The sequence below is a fragment of the Lissotriton vulgaris genome, chromosome 6 (genome assembly GCF_964263255.1).
Source record: "Lissotriton vulgaris chromosome 6, aLisVul1.2, whole genome shotgun sequence".
NCBI lineage: Eukaryota > Metazoa > Chordata > Amphibia > Caudata > Salamandridae > Lissotriton > Lissotriton vulgaris.
This window is the reverse complement of record NC_141694.1, coordinates 1,776,654,121-1,776,671,358: the sequence shown is the minus strand read 5'-3', so window position 1 is coordinate 1,776,671,358 and position 17,238 is coordinate 1,776,654,121.

Below are 17,238 nucleotides of genomic sequence, written 5' to 3'. Positions count from 1 at the left end.
GTTGGGGCAAGTGGGTGTGGCTGAAAGAGAGTGGATGTGGTGACGTGTGCCCGGTGCGTGAGTGGATGTGGATTGGTGGCCGGGTGCAGAGGTCGGTGGGGGAGATTTTCGTGCATGCTTCACAGAGGCGTTTGACATCCTTTCAGTTGTTGGCGGTGTTGCGGATGGCCTTGCGGAGGGTTGGCAGGGATCCAACGCGCTTTGGCACACATTCGCTTCGGATTGGGGCAGCTACGGCGGTGGCAGGTTTAGGTTGGTCGTGGGAGGAGATTCGACGGATTGGGCGTTGGAGGTCTCGCTGCTGCGAACGCTATGTGTGCAAAGGAGGGGGAGCCAGCGTGGGGGTTTAGGCTGGGCTGCTGCGGTTGTTTTGGCATAGTTTTGTTTTGCTGTGGTGTTAATCTCTTTTTCTTTGTAGGTTGCGTTCGGGGGCCGGGGGCCAAGACGGTTACCTGGATTGTTGGACACTCCTTTGTACATTGGGCCTCAAACTATGCGGACAGATAGGTTTACGGTCCTAGCCTGGGCCTGCCGAGCAGTCATCATGAGGTCCATTGGTGGGGTAAGAGTGGGATGCGATGGGGCGAATTGTTGCGGTGGCTGTCGAAGAAGGTGTCTCAGCTGGGCTGCCCAGACATCATTGTTATACACCTGGGGGAAAATGACTTAGTGAAACAGTCAGGAGTGTCCTTGTTACATCTGATGCAGCGGGATTTGGAGGCAATGAGGAGCAATCTAGCTGGCGCCTGTATTGTTTGGACTAAGTTTACACCACGACGAATCTGGAAGGGGGCACTTAATCCTGCAGCCATCGAAAGGGCAAGACAGAAGTTAAATAGGGCTATGAGACTTTTTTGTGCTGACCACGGGATCAAAGTGCTTGCTCATGTAGGGCTCCGGCTGGAGGAGCCCCTTCTATTTCGGGACGATGGAGTGCACCTTTCGTACATGGGAAATGCTTATTATCTAATGGAGATGCGGGATACCATCAGTCTGTTGAGGAACGAGTCTATCTGGTGTAGGCGAGATTGAGTACGAAAGGTGCACGATTGGTGGGGCAGGTAACCGCCCTCTGGGAGTTCCCTGAGTGGCAGGACTTGGGAGGGGTAGGGAGTCTATGAAGGGCAGAATCACCCTTCCGGGGAGGGGGTTACAGGTGCAGGATGGGGGGGTGTGGTAGACGGGAGTGCGATGGCTGGAGATGCTGGAGGAGTATGAAAGTGAAGGGGGAAGTGAATGGTATACGTGAAGAGGTTGTGGTGTGAAATGGGAGTGAGTATTGGAGTATGTGAATGGATGATGTTTGGAAGTCATGATGTTGGGGGGATTGTTAACTGTTATGGAGGTTATGTTGAATTAGGTTGTCATACCAGTCCTAATACATGGCCTTTTACGCTAATCTAATGTCGTAGAGTGGTTATTGTGCGATGGCTCTCATTCACCATCACGACTCACCAGACGCCAATCAGCCTGAGCCTGCAGGACTGAGGTTCTGTAAATTATGAATTCATTCGTGCTCAGCCTCCATTTTTGTGATCGCCGCCATTTTATGTTGCCCTCACTCAGGCAGCTCGGCGAACGCGATGTTTTTGTCGTTTCTGCCTTTGCGTGTCTGGTGGCTTCTTTGCCTATGTTTACTAACGAGTGTCAGGGTCTGGCCGAGTACACTAATTCCTGTCTGAGCTGATTAATCCCCGTCCGGACTATTTGTTGGTTCACACCATTGTTTCCTTTCAGTTATCTTATCTGCTGTCCTTCGCTACATGTCTCATGCAAAGGATAAGAAAGCACAAGACATGTCGATTTTACAGGCTGCCCAACAGTTTAAAAATAACGAAGTAGGTGGTGTGAACAAGGTACTAGAAAGACAACATCGTATGGCGATAGATAGATGCTATCCGATGCTGCCTACTTCCTCTTTAGATAAAAATAAGGAATTAGAAGAAGATTCCCTAATGTCTTGTTTATTGAATTCACCTCCGCCCTATGTCCAAAATGCTAATGCACCTCTGTTACTCCCTCCCGTCGCTCAACAAGTGGTTGCTCAATTGCCGATTGTCCAGCAACCGGCTCAGCCTATTAATGCTTCTTTGCCTGCTTCTGTTCCGTCCTTACAGTCTGTAATTCAGCCCCCACCTTCTCCCGCTCTTACTCTTCAGTCAGCTACGCTTCAATCTCCGTTGCCTTCTACATCTGTAATGCCTCCTATCCTCTTGAGGGATTCTCCTACTTCACAGAGGAGGATAGCAGATGCTGTTTCAAGTTTTTTTCTCCACTCATTGGGTCTTTAAATCTGTCTCCAGCTTTCTCTAAACGACAATCTCGTTGTCAACTTCCTCTTACGGATGAGAAAGTAGTTTTGGGTTCTCTCGCTCGTAAATGGATTGAGCATGGACTAGAAAATAGTACCGAAGATATCATGAGTTGTTTCTATCAATGGGTAGAGCCCACGCAGAGATATGTTTTCAATGTTATGTGTCAAACTCTTATTAGAGGTTGGGAAGATATGGAGTCAGATACAGTTCCTTCGGAACTACTGAAGTTACAAGCTGATTTTGATAAGGGTTTTATTGTAGGACATCGAGTTGCAGAGGCAGTGAATAGACTCATTGCGTTTCGAACAATGTTTTTGTCCCTGTCCTTCTCCGAGGCTGATCCTGCCAATAAACAAGGTAGTAAGAATTATCCAATGCGTGAAGTTCCTCCTGTATGGAGAGAAGCGGTGAATGGTCCACCTCCTGTCGCTGCTCATTTCCAGCGTATATGGGTCCACGAACCCTGGAAAAGGTCTGAAGTATTGGCGCTTAACCCCTTCCATGCGGCCGCGATTCCCCTGGTGTGCTGTAAACAACACGAACAGGGGCGGGCCGTGACGAACCCCAGCCGTCATCAGCACACGAGCACCGTAGTGCAGGACGGCTGGGGTTCGTCATCAGCATGGAAGGGGTTAAACAAACTCTTCCAGACCCCCGAAAAAATCCTGCTGGATATTACAAAGAATTGTCCCAAACAGTTGATGCCTGTATTATGAATTTTGCCGACATTGATATGTTATTTCGAAATGTTGTTCCGCAAGGCATATGGGCACGGATTTGTAAGGAAAATCATGTAGCTGAATTAGGTGGCGATTGGGCTGCTATTAGAGCAGCGGATGCGAATCAGGTGGGTGGTGCAAAACCCGAGGATTTGATTACGGCTCTTCCAGGTAGAATAATTGGATTGATGAAGACAATGATGCCTGCGGTGCGAGTAAATTGGGATAAGCTGGCTGCATGCAAGCAAAAAAAAGATGAAAGCGTCTCAGATTTCTTCACTCTCTTTGAAGAGATGTTTATGGACCACAGCGATTGTTTGTGGACAAATTTGTATATAATTTGCTTCCCGAGTTACCGAATAAATTAAAGAGTTTTGAAAGCGCATGGGCTGTCTCTTCCCATGCTAAAATATTGGCTACTGCACAGTATTACGAGAATAGGGATAAGGAGGAGAAGGAGACACAAGAGAAGAAAAACAAAGATTTGAAAACAAAGGTTCTTTTGCAGCAGGCGTATCCGCCTCGCTCAAATCAGCATCAGCAACCTTCCCAGTTTCAGCAGCCTCCACAGTTTCAGAGATTGTTGCAGAAGCCCGAGTATTTTACGCAGCGGCCTTCGTTAGGTCCTAATCAATGTGCATATTGTAGGGAAGAAGGACATTTCAAGAATAGTTGCCCGGTTTTAGTACAGCGTAATAATGGGATATCCGCTCCCCGAGGTCGTGGTAATTTTCAGACAGGATCTAGAGGTAGAGGACAGGGGTGTTCTCTCAGGAGCAGCGTTCTTTTCCTCCATCTACCTCGAATTACTTTGACCAACATACAGTTCCGTCTTCGCAGTATTACAATGATGATTATCACATTGAAGATAGGGCTGACGATTTTCATAGAATAGGACAGCCATTGACGAAGTAAGGGAGTTGTGTCGATTCCAGTAGATCAAAATGGGCCGTATGTCATTGTCAATACTATGGGTGTTTCAGAACCGTTTCTTTTGGATACTGGTGCGAAGTTCTATCATTCATTCTAAACTCCCTGGGGCACCTTTGTCTGGCTTAATGAATACCTCTGTGGGATTTTCTGGTGCCCCAGTCCGTAATCCGGTTTCTTGTCCTTTGCCTGTCTCGATTGGTCCTTATGATTTGGATGCTTCACTTATCCTGACAAATGGTTGTGGTGAGAATTTGCTGGGTCTGGATTTGTTGAAAAGACTGCATGCAACATTGTATTGTTCTCCTTCTGGTGTGCATCTTACGTTGGGAAAGAAATTGATGTCTTCCATGTATTTGTCCTGAGACCAGTTTCCACCAGAGTTGCTTTCTCTCCCTGAAAGTCTTGGGGCCACGGGCCCGAATGACATGGCTCGTCTTGCGATCCCACCGTATGTTATCACAGTTAAAGAAAATGTTAGAATGCCACGCATTCCTCAATATCGTATTTCTAGTGAAGGAGAGAGAGCACTGTTGGCTATTGTTGATGACTTTATTCAGAAAGGTGTGGTCGAGAAAACGAGAGGCAATGTTTGTAACAGTCCTGTTCTTCCGATTCTTAAGAGAACGGATCCTTCGCAGCCTCCTGCCTATCGATTTGTTATCGACCTAAGAGAAGTAAATAAAATAGTGGTGCCACAGTTCCCTGTTGTTCCGGACATTACAGCCTTGTTGACGATGATCCCTGCTTCGGCAGCTTGGTTTTCAGTGATTGATTTGAAAAATGCTTTCTTTAGTATTCCTATTGCTGAAGAAAGTAGGGGCATCTTTGGTTTCTCTCTAGGTGGCCAAAGTTTCCGATTTAAGAGAGCTCCTCAAGGCTATTGTGAGAGTCCCTCCATCTATAGCAAAGCTCTTAATTTCAATTTGATACTTTCTCTTTGCTTTCAGGTGCTACGCTTATTCAGTATGTGGATGATTTGTTGGTGGCTGCTGATACGGAAGATGTGTGTAAGAGTGTGACTGTTGCGTTGTTACATCATTTGTCTGTTTTGAATCATAAGGTGTCACCCTCTAAGCTGCAATATGCCCGCCAACAAGTGACCTATTTAGGTCATCTCTTGTCGAAGGAGGGAAGGCAATTGACCCCAGAACATGTTCATGCTATTTCACAGATGTCTGTACCTACGACACAGAGAGAAGTGCGTGCCTTTTTGGGTATCACTTCCTACTATAGACAATGGATTCCCAATTTTTCACTTTTGGCGAAACCATTGGTGGCACTAACGTTGAAAGATACGCCCCATCCGCTCCCTTGGACGGATGAATGTCAGAAAAGTTTTGTTGACCTACGTACTGCTCTATGTTCTGCTCCAGTGTTGGGTACCTTGGATTATAGCAAGTCCTTTACACTGTATGTTCACGAGAGAGAGGGTTGCGCATTGTCAGTTTTGACACAGCAATTCGGAGATAAGCAGAGGCCATGTGCCTATTTCTCCGCTACACTAGACCCAGTAGCTAAAGCTTTGCCCAGTTGTCTCAGAGCTACGCCAGCTGCGGCAAATTCTATTAGACAGTCTGCCGGATTAGTGTTGGATAACACACTCATTGTTATGGTCCCACATGCAGTGGATACCTTGCTGAATAGAACCAAGACGCAGCATCTCACGAGTGCTCGTTTGTCTGGTTACGAGCTGACACTTCTAGTGAGCCATGTACATATCAAAAGATGTAACACGTTGTAGTGACCGTATTTTTGGCTCTATTTCTGAGTGATGGTGACTTTAAGCTTGCTACCATCCTGAATCGCTATTCTTGCCTTGTGTTGGTCCTTTTAAGGCCTTTTTCCAAACCTAGAAGCATAAACTAGAGGATAGCTGCTTAATATGATGATAGATCCCTTATTTTTGACTCTAATCCATCTATTGCCTATTGGCTTTGACATAATTATGTGTCCTTTCATCATCCTACCTATAGTAGAGGGTGGATCCTGTAGTCCTGACTTTATATTACATATTGGTATGGTTTGTGTATGTACTCTGACAGAGCTAAGTGTTATTTCCTCCTTCTCAGGCCTACAAGGCCCAGAACTAGAGAGACTCCATTTTGCTTTCTGTCCCTGCAGACTGAGATGCTTGCAGGGTAAAGGTGATGTTTTAGTTATGAGGTGTTGTTCGCTAGGGGAAAACCAGCCGAGACTGGTTCTTATCGGAAGAATGTGTTTGTCTCTTGGGCCCAGACGTAACATGCAGATGGCCACTGCATTTGCGCGGAGAGCCCTGGAGCTGGCACAGTAATTCAGTGAGAGGCAGCTCTCAGTTGGAAATTTCCATGAGGGGAGAGCATTCCATATTAGTGAAGTGCAGAAGAGTCAGTCAGTCAGTCGGTTCTTGGAGAGAGAGAAGTAAGATGGTTTTTGGAGCTGAAGAGAACAGTTCAGTTCAATTGGTTTTCTGGAATGGAGAGAGAAGGCAGATAATTGCTGAAGCTGGAGAGAGCAGTCAGATGAACGAAGTTGGAACTGTCAGCTAGAGCTGCCAGTTTATCAGGATGCATTAAAGCAGTTACCAGTCAGATGGAGGAAGTTGAAGCTGCCAGCTGGAGCAGTTGAGCCAGAGGAGTGAAGCTGTGGTGACGGAGGGAGAGAGAGAGCCCTGATTCCACCAGAGAGAGAGAGAAACATTCCTTCTAATAGGGTGAGGTATTCTAAACTAGTTTGCTTTACACTTACACCTTAATCTTGTCTTTTATTTCCTAGGCTAGAGCCCCCTATTGTGTTGCTAATCCTTTTCCTTTCAGCGGTGTGCAGTCTATTTACAGTCCCTGTTAGTTACATGCGGATGTGGTATAGTAATAAAGCTTTACAGAGACCCCGCAGATCTGTGTATGTGTCTATTCCCATTTTACTTTTCAGGCTTTTTGTTATAGTACAGTGTTATATTGTTATTGTTATTGTAATAAAGAAACCCCAGTTCTTAGTGAACCAGCGTATGCCTTGTTCTTATATAGTGCAGGTAACCTTTTCTTCTAGTCAGGTGTCAGTGCACAAACGGAAGCGACCCCCGATCAGGTAAGTGACCACTGAATAATTAGGGAGAGAGGAGCCCTTGAGCTAAGAGAATAAGTTATACACTATGTAATTCGGCCTTTATTCATAATATTGTAGTAGTGATCCTCTAGTGAATAGTGAGAGAAACTTCCCAACATAGAGAGAGAGAGCTGAAGGTATCCATAGGAAAGTGATCGTCGTGGTGATGCGGCGTTAAAGAGAGCACCAGGGGGGATACTGGTGTTCATACCCACAGGATTGTGGCTTGTAATGTAAGTAAGAGAGCACCAGGGGGGATACTGGTGTTTATACCCACAAGATTGTGGCTTGGAGATTATAGAGAGGGCATCAGGGGGGATACTGATGCCTGTACCCACAGGATTGTGGCTTGAGTGAGCACTGGTTGCAGTCAGTGTGTAATGGTATATAATCAGAACTGCCCCAGGGTAGATTAGTCTGGGCCCATGTGGTCGCGAGACTATGAGGTATGAGTGTGGTGTAGGGCATGGACGTCCTTAGTAATCAGTGAGTATTCCTAGTAATCCCTATAGATTTAGTGGTGTTTCTGATGATATAAGCTTGTATATTGCAAGTTCCCCATCCTCAGGTAGGTACCCAGGTGCCTGGATAGATGGGTCCTGAGGAGGGAGGTGGTTGCGTTTTGTCTGGGTTGGTGGTGTCTTGGTGAGCTGATCCTATCTGGTCTGAGAATCCGGTCGTTACATTTGGCGTAGTCGGCAGCTTCGCACAAGTTGCGTGGGAGGGAGCCCTTGGCAAGTATTTGGACTTAAAACCCTTTAAATTTGACATCTGGGAACAGTCTGTGAATTGCATGGTGAGGTGTAGTGCCTGACCTATGGGCTTGAACAGTTGGAGTGTAAGGAGATTGCAGTACATCATGGCATTTGACTTATGCAGGGTGGAAGAAATGCTTTTCATCTTGGTGTTTGAACTGTCAGGCTTGAAGGGTGACAGTACATGAGGGAGCAAATTACATCTTGGTGTTCATGCAGTTGTACATATGTGTGTGAAAAACGCTTGTAAATTGCCCATTAAATGGCTTACTGCATTTGCTTATGCTGTGCAATGTGAAATGTATTCAGTGTAATATGACTTGTGGAGTTCCTTGTAAATAGCTCCTTGTAAATATGGCTTGTGAGGAGCATGTTCTCATTTTGACTTGCTGAGTTCCTTGTGAATTGCGCCTTGTAAATATGCCTTGTGAAGAGCATGTCATTATTTTGACTTGTTGAGTTTCTTGTAAATATGGCTTGTGAATAGCGCCATGTGAATATGGCTTGTACAGAGCATGCTATTGTTACGTTAGGCAGGAGAGAGCTGGATCTCTTTCAAATGCTTGGAGAAAATGTTTTGAAATTGTGCGCACATGTTATATGAAAACGTGGAGAGATGAGTTCATAACTTTCCCATGTATCTGCAGACATTGGGGAATGATTGTGTTTGAGCTGCCAAAGGGTTAATATCTTGAATTGAGACAGCAGTATTTATTTTAACATGCTGTTTAAGATGCATGGTTACAAAAGCTGACGCTAAAAGTCAGTGACTGTTTAGATTAATGGTGGTTTGATTTGACTTTTTCATTAGTTGCAGGGTTCGCCTATGTGCTTTGTCAGCTAGCTGACAGAATGGTAACATCTTGCATGGAGAAAAAAAAGCAGTGTTCATTTAACATTCTGTTTGAAATGCCGAGTTTGTGTGGGTTTGCCTTTGAACACATGATTTAATGTGTCTGACTTGGAGGTCGGAAAGTTGTAAATCAACCAGTCAGATTGAGATAAGGGTTTTCAGCTGTGGATGGTACAGACAGATACACGAACCAGCATTTTAGAATTAGTGTTTAACGGTTGAAAAATAAAACAGACCCATCATAGAATGTGCTGTAATTAGTTAAATGCAACCGTGTGCTTTCAAAAATAAATGCTCTGTAGTGTATTTTGCGCATCTAGAAAATATAAATGATTATTTTCCTAAAGCAAGCTGCCCTTTTGTTTAAAGTTCAAATCTGTATTTTGCGCTGATATGCAGCAGACCGGCGTGGAAGTAAACCCACTCAATTGAAAAAAAATGGCTATCTGCAAAAATAAATCTGGCCCTTTTAATAAGTAGAACAGAGAGGCTTGGGCACCAAATTATGAATTCTTGGTTATGCAGTGCAAAATTCCCCTTGTTTACATTGATGTTGTTTCACATGTTATTTTAAGAAATGTGTCTGCATGAAATGTTTTTCTAATATTTTTCCTTTTCAGCAAGTAGCAGTACATTATGACAGAATTATTTTGCTTCTTCCTTGAAAATGCTAGCATGTGTTTAGTTTATATAAAATGTGTCTTTATTAATTCCAGTTTTTAGGATGCTTTTTACCACGTCTAAATCTGCTTAAGTTGGTTAGAAGTAATGGTGCAGTGTTTCTAGCCTGGGAACAGCGTATGTTTTAAGTTAGAAAGAATTTGCTTTGACCTTTGCTGATATGAGCCAGGCAGCTGTTCTCGGCTCAGAGTTTTGAAGGGTGGAGTCCCCGTGGGTGACTTATGAGAGCAGAGACACCCAGTTTGTTATTCTTGGCTATGATTCAGTTCTTTCCGCTGAGAAATGTTTATATAGGGGGGTGGGTGTCAAGTTGCTCTTCCTTACAGTCGGCCCGGAAAGCTTCATTGACTTCTGATAAAGGATGTTTGCAAATGCAGAATAATTGGCAGACGCTTGGCCCTTGGAGTTAGATAAATACAGTAGGCACAGAAAGCTTCTCTGACTAGAGATATGAGATGCTTGAAGAGAATAATTGGCAGGAGCTTTGCTCCTGCAATGAGATCAGCATTTGGCAGTGATTCAATATTACATCGCAGTGTAGCCCGGCTCCTGCTTATTATGGTTGGAGCTGATTCAAAACTCTGAGCACGAACATCTTTCTGGAGGGAGGGGCTGTTTCTCAAAGGAGTGAGGAGTAACTAGGCCCCAGCCCTTCTGACTGTGTATGACAAAATTAGATTTTGCCCAAACAAAATTAAAGAATATGGTATAGGTAGAATGTTTAAATCCTTCCTTGGATTTAGAAGAGTTCTTTTCAGGAATTAGGAGGTTTCTTACGAAAATAAAAAAAAAGCACCTGGGGTGCTTTTTGAATGGAAAATGTGTTTTTGCAAGATTGATGATGCGTGTTTCTCGTTTCAGATGGCTATCATCGTGTGGGGGCCCTGTATGAGTGTGATTTTCTTATTTTGGAGTGATGAGTTTTTTTATTTTCGGAGTGAGTGCCCCCACCCCCCAAAAAAAACCCGAGCCTGGACCCAGACCAGAAGCGGACGTACCAGGAGGACCAGACTGGAGGATGTGCTTCCTTGGCACAGGATACAGATGAAGATGGAGGATCATGGACTATACGAATGAACTGTTTTCCTAAGGAGAAACCAACTACAGAAGAGAACTTTCTATAGTGACAATTTACATTACAATCTGCAGTTGGCTGCCTCAGCAGTCAGGTTCAAACCCCATATACTATTCTTGAGTCACTAAAGAAAAAAAAATTCCTGATAAAGCCAATAGTTCTATTAAAAACAAAAGAATTTTTTAATTGACCTGAAATGTAATTCCTTGGCCTGCATTCTTGAGTCTTGCATTTTTCCCATGTTTCTATTTCAGATGGACATTATGCCACTTTTGCAGTTACCAAATACAGGCCCCAATCCACTTGAAATAATTTTCTCAGTCCTGTTCATGGTTTTGATTTTCTAGTTTAAAAGATGCAGTGCCACATTAATGCAATGATGCAAATGATATTATTTGAATGTCATAGGGTGTAGCATGATGAGTGAGTTGCTTTAATAATCTGATGCCCTGTGATACATGATATTTTGATTTTAGTATGCTACGCTATTTCATTATTGATACACTTGTTTATCTTACACCTATTTCATAGTTTTCCTGTTTTCTCCAAAACAGTTTTTCCAAATGAAAGAATGCAAGGTTTTGTATGATGGTGCACACATGTGTTCCACAGATTGATACAGAGGGATTAGGTGCAAACTGTTTCCTGAGTTAGATGACTTGTGACCTTTGCCTATTGCCTTTGGCATGGTCTACTATTACTCAATTTCCCAAGTTTAAGTCTATGATCTTTTAGAAGAATATATACACCACACTTAGATAACTTTCTTTGATTTATTGCTTGATATGCATAGTGCTACACCAGCTATTTTGTAGGAATGGGGTTGTCCTTGTTTTCCTGTTATTACACTTTCACTTTGATCCATCAACTCTTAATTAGAACAGTGGGATTAGTTCCAAGGGTGGTCACCCTAGACTTTAAGTTGTCTTGGGAGGTGTGTCTTTTAGTCAGATTATGTCCTACATCTATTAGTAATAGTTGCCCAGACCTTGAGGTCCCTTTGTCATGTTTATTTGTCAGATTTTACCAAATCCTTTCTTAAGTTGACCGAGGTAGGTGGCCTCATTTAGGCCCTTTGTTATTTTCATTCCACAAACATGTCCCTACACCAATAGATTTCATGAGTTATCACTAGAAGTTGAGGCACATTTAGTTCTTAAATTGACCGAAGTAGGTAGGCCTCATTTAGGCCCCTTGTTGTTTTCATTCCACGAACATGTCCCTACACCAATAGATTTCATGAGTTATCACTAGAAGTTGAGGCACATTTAGTTCAAGGGTGCTTTAGTTAGTTTCTGTTGTTATCAGATCAATCTTAGTTACAATTCAACATTCAGGTCAAGGGTGCTTTGATTTGTTTTCAGTTGGTTGTTAGATTTACATTCCCTACATCAAGTTGTCATTTATTTTAGGGAGTCTTTTGGTTTTTTGGTTTTGTTGATAGATTATGTTGATGTTTGTTTATTTGTTTGTTGTTGTTTATGGATGTTAGCAAATTAAAGTCAAGGGTGCAATGTAGTGACCGTATTTTTGGCTCTATTTCTGAGTGATGGTGACTTTAAGCTTGCTACCATCCTGAATCTCTATTCTTGCCTTGTGTTGGTCCTTTTAAGGCTTTTTTCCAGACCTAGAAGCATAAACTAGAGGATAGCTGCTTAATATGATGATAGATCCCTTATTTTTGACTCTAATCCATCTATTGCCTATTGGCTTTGACATAATTATGTGTCCTTTCATCATCCTACCTATAGTAGAGGGTGGATCCTGTAGTCCTGACTTTATATTACATATTGGTATGGTTTGTGTATGTACTCTGACAGAGCTAAGTGTTATTTCATCCTTCTCAGGCCTGCAAGGCCCAGAACTAGAGAGACTCCATTTTGCTTTCTGTCCCTGCAGACTGAGATGCTTGCAGGGTAAAGGTGATGTTTTAGTTATGAGGTGTTGTTCGCTAGGGGAAAACCAGCCGAGACTGGTTCTTATCGGAAGAATGTGTTTGTCTCTTGGGCCCAGACGTAACATGCAGATGGCCACTGCGTTTGCGCGGAGAGCCCTGGAGCTGGCACAGGAATTCGGTGCAAGGCAGCCCTCTGTTGGAAATTTCCATGAGGGGAGAGCATTCCATATTAATGAAGTGCAGAAGAGTCAGTCAGTCAGTCGGTTCTTGGAGAGAGAGAAGTAAGATGGTTTTTGGAGCTGAAGAGAACAGTTCAGTTCAATTGGTTTTCTGGAATGGAGAGAGAAGGCAGATAATTGCTGAAGCTGGAGAGAGCAGTCAGATGAACGAAGTTGGAACTGTCAGCTGGAGCTGCCAGTTTATCAGGATGCATTAAAGCAGTTACCAGTCAGATGGAGGAAGTTGAAGCTGCCAGCTGGAGCAGTTGAGCCAGAGGAGTGAAGCTGTGGTGACGGAGGGAGAGAGAGAGCCCTGATTCCACCAGAGAGAGAGAGAAACATTCCTTCTAATAGGGTGAGGTATTCTAAACTAGTTTGCTTTACACTTACACCTTAATCTTGTCTTTTATTTCCTAGGCTAGAGCCCCCTATTGAGTTGCTAATCCTTTTCCTTTCAGCGGTGTGCAGTCTATTTACAGTCCCTGTTAGTTACATGTGGATGTGGTATAGTAATAAAGCTTTACAGAGACCCCGCAGATCTGTGTATGTGTCTATTCCCATTTTACTTTTCAGGCTATGTGTTATAGTATAGTGTTATATTGTTATTGTTATTGTAATAAAGATACCCCAGTTTTTAGTGAACCAGCGTATGCCTTGTTCTTATATAGTGCAGGTAACCTTTTCTTCTAGTCAGGTGTCAGTGCACGAACGGAAGCGACCCCCGATTAGGTAAGTGACCACTGAATAATAAGGGAGAGAGGAGCCCTTGAGCTAAGAGAATAAGTTATACACTATGTAATTCGGCCTTTATTCATAATATTGTAGTAGTGATCATCTAGTGAATAGTGAGAGAAACTCCCCAACATAGAGATAGAGAGCTGAAGGTATTCATAGGAAAGTGAACGTCGTGGTGATGCGGCGTTAAAGAGAGCACCAGGGGGGATACTGGTGTTTATACCCACAGGATTGTGGCTTGTAATGTAAGTAAGAGAGCACCAGGGGGGATACTGGTGTTTATACCCACAAGATTGTGGCTTGGAGATTATAGAGAGGGCATCAGGGGGGATACTGATGCCTGTACCCACAGGATCGTGGCTTGAGTGAGCACTGATTGCAGTCAGTGTGTAATGGTATATAATCAGAACTGCCCCAGGGTAGATTAGTCTAGGCCCATGTGGTCGCAAGACTATGAGGTATGAGTGTGGTGTAGGGCATGGACGTCCTTAGTAATCAGTGAGTATTCCTAGTAATCCCTATAGATTTAGTGGTGTTTCTGATGATATGAGCTTGTATATTGCGAGTTCCCACTCCTCAGGTAGGTACCCAGGTGCCTGGATAGATGGGTCCTGAGGAGGGAGGTGGTTGCGTTTCGGCTGGGTTGGTGGTGTCTTGGTGAGCTGATCCTATCTGGTCTGAGAATCCGGTCGTTACACACGTTAAATCCAGCTACAATGTTGCTACTCCCAGATGAGAAAGACGATCAGGAAAAGCATGATTGTTTCCTTCGAACAGACGAAGAAACGAAGGGTAGGATTGATTTAAAGGACACTCCGCTCAAAGACCCGGATGGGATCCTATGGGTGGACGGTTCTTGTTTCAAGCTTTCAAATGGAGAAACTACTTCTGCCTATGCTGTCACCACCTGATGCACAATTGTTGAGACGGCACGTATTGGACATAATTCAGCCCAAGCAGCTGAATTGATAGCCTTGACTAGAGCGTGTGTATTGTCGAAGGGAAAGAGAGTGAATGTGTACACAGATAGTCAGTATGCTTTCGGTGTTGCACATAGTTTTGGCAAGTTGTGGAGGGAAAGAGGATTCTTTACCTCCCACGGGACAAAGATTCAGCATGGTCAGTTAGTGACTGATCTTCTTGAGTCACTTACCTTACCTACACAAATAGCGATCATAAATTGCAGCACACATAAGAAAGTCACAGATGATGTGGTTCGTGGAAATGCGTTTGCAGACAAGGTAGCGTAAACTACAGCTAGAAACACCACTAGTCGAATGTATGTGGCAGGTCCTGCAAACTGGGTTAGGGAAATTGGAATGTGTGAAGACACGGTTAAAAGTGTGAAAACGATTCAGGGAGAGGCTACTTAGAAGGAATTGAGTACGTGGAAAGAAAGTACGGGAATGTTAAATTCGATGGGTTGTTGGACGGAGTTGTCAGAACGTCAGCGATGGTTGTTACCGGACGCTTATGTGTTATCGGTCGTGACTATGGCCCATGGTCCGGCTCACATTAGTGCAAAAGGCATATGTAAGCTCTTGGCTCCTGTGTGTCAGAATGAAGGAATTCCGAAATGTGCCGATAATGTGGTTAAGCATTGTATTGTTTGTTTAATGCATAACCCAGGAAAGGGTACCCCAATTCCGGCAGGTCATTTTGCTCCCCCGTCATATCCTTTTGAAGTGTTGCAGATCAATTACATTCATATGGATGGCTGCAAAAACCTTAAGTATGTTCAGGTGGTGGTATGTGCCTTTTCCCGCTGGATAGAGGCCTACCCCGCGAAAGATAACACGGCTCTGTCGACTGCTAAAGTATTGATTAAGGAGTTCTTCCCCAGATTTGGTTTGCCGCGCATTGTCTGGAGTGACAATGGAAGTGAATTTGTGGGACAGATTATGCAGAAAGTATGTTCTGGTCTTGGTATTAGACAGAAATTCCATGCGGCAAACCATCCTCAGTCAGCGGGTTTGGTTGAGTGTTACAATGGTACACTCAAGCTTAAGCTGGCCAAGATTCACTCCAGTATGGGTCTTGCTTGGCCTGATGCTTTGCCCTTAGCTCTTTTGTCAACTAGAACTACTGTGCACTCTCGTATGGGACTTAGCCCATAGGAAGTGGTATTTGGACGCCCAACTAATGTTTGGGGCATCCCGCAAGGCTTTTGGTCAGTTAAAGCACTGGGTGCACTGACTGTATAGACGCACTAGAGTAACAGAACACAAGAATTATAAGGTGCAAACCGGCGAGTGGAAAGGCCTTAGAACCACCCAGATTGAGTAGATGAACTACCAATTCACTGACTAACTTGGTTGCCGATGCACTCAAATTAACAGTATACAGATTGTTATGTAACAATACAGCATTCGGTACAGAAATAAAAGTGACAAAAGTTTTTCTCAGAAACTCCAGTGGAAGGGTAATTCGTGGAGTACTTTAACGAATCATACAGCCAGCCGACACGTGTTTCATCGCACTCGCGATTCCTCAGGGCTAGATGGCTGTGTCAAGATCAGAAGGTCGCTCAGCTGGTGATAATTCCGACCCAGCCGGGCCCGTGACCGTTGGTGTATAAGCAATAGAGATAACGGGGTAATGTTCTTTGTGCAATCTTATGATTATCGGGTGCTGTGGTGCCCGGAGATCACAATGTTGATGATTCGAAAATATCGGAGACGTTGAACATGGTACTGTTCTTTATAGGTATTCTAATGTCAGTTCTTGTCGGGTGCGACTCGAAGAGGACCGCAGGATACCCCAGGCCTGTATCAGAGTGGGAGCAGCGTGTCACGCGTCCTCTCTCCGGGCTGTGTTCCACAGCCATCTATCCCTGAGGAATCGCGAGTGCGATGAAACACGTGTCGGCTAGCTGTATGATTCATTAAAGGACTCCACGAATTACCCTTCCACTGGAGTTTCTGAGAAAAACTTTTGTCACTTTTATTTCTGTACCGAATGCTGTATTGTTACATAACAATCTGTATACTGTTAATTTGAGTGCATCGGCAACCAAGTTAATGTTTGGGGCGTCCCCCGCCCTAAAAGATACTCAGACATACCATATCCTCTGTTAATTGTCTATTTGCATGATTTGACTACTAAATTAAGTGTTATTCGCCAACAGGTACAAAGTGTTTTGCCGGAGGCCTCCACAGACCCAGGTCACACCATCTTGCCCGGTGACTGGGTCTGTTATAAAGAATTTTCAACGGACTAAGACCTTGGAGCCTTGCTGGTCTACGCCTACGCTAGTTTTGCTCGTCACCCGCACGGCTGTGAAAGTGGTTGGCAAGCGTAACTGGGTGCATGGCGTGCACTGTAAAAAGGTGCCACTGCCATTACCCTTCGACCAGTGGAATCGCAGTGGTGTAAGGGAATCAGATACTGCAGCGGTTCCTTGTTTTGTTCCTTTCAGTGATGCTCAAATTTATGGGACTCAGTCTGAAAAAGCAGATGATGATATTCTTCAAGCCGCTGTGCCTGTGCATCGTCGAATAGACACTACCAATCCAGAAACCTTGTTTAAGGACCAGACCGTGCCGAGCAAAACACGCTACAACCTGAGGCCGAGAGCTGACCAAAGGAAATTAACACTTTGAACACTTTTTTCTTATTACTCGAAGACATTTTTTTTCGGTCTTTTTGACTTTTTGTTTTTTTCATGTGATATTTAGTATTAGATGTGCCATCTGTCTCTGTCGCAGGGTCACGGTTGGAGACTCAGATTGTAACCTGGTTTTTGTTCTTTTAGCAAGTGGCTAGCGCCTGAGGATATACAGAAGTAAGTAGCTGAGTGATTAATGAAGATTGCTGTGAGCGACATTTTTTTTAGATAAAGATGGATGGTACAACAATCGTAGGTAGGGAAAATAGGAAGCAGGAATTTAGATCAAAGTATTGTAAATTATTGCGTTATCGATTTGGCGTAACTTTGTGTGTTCTTATGTTTTTGTGAATTTTATTAGCCTGC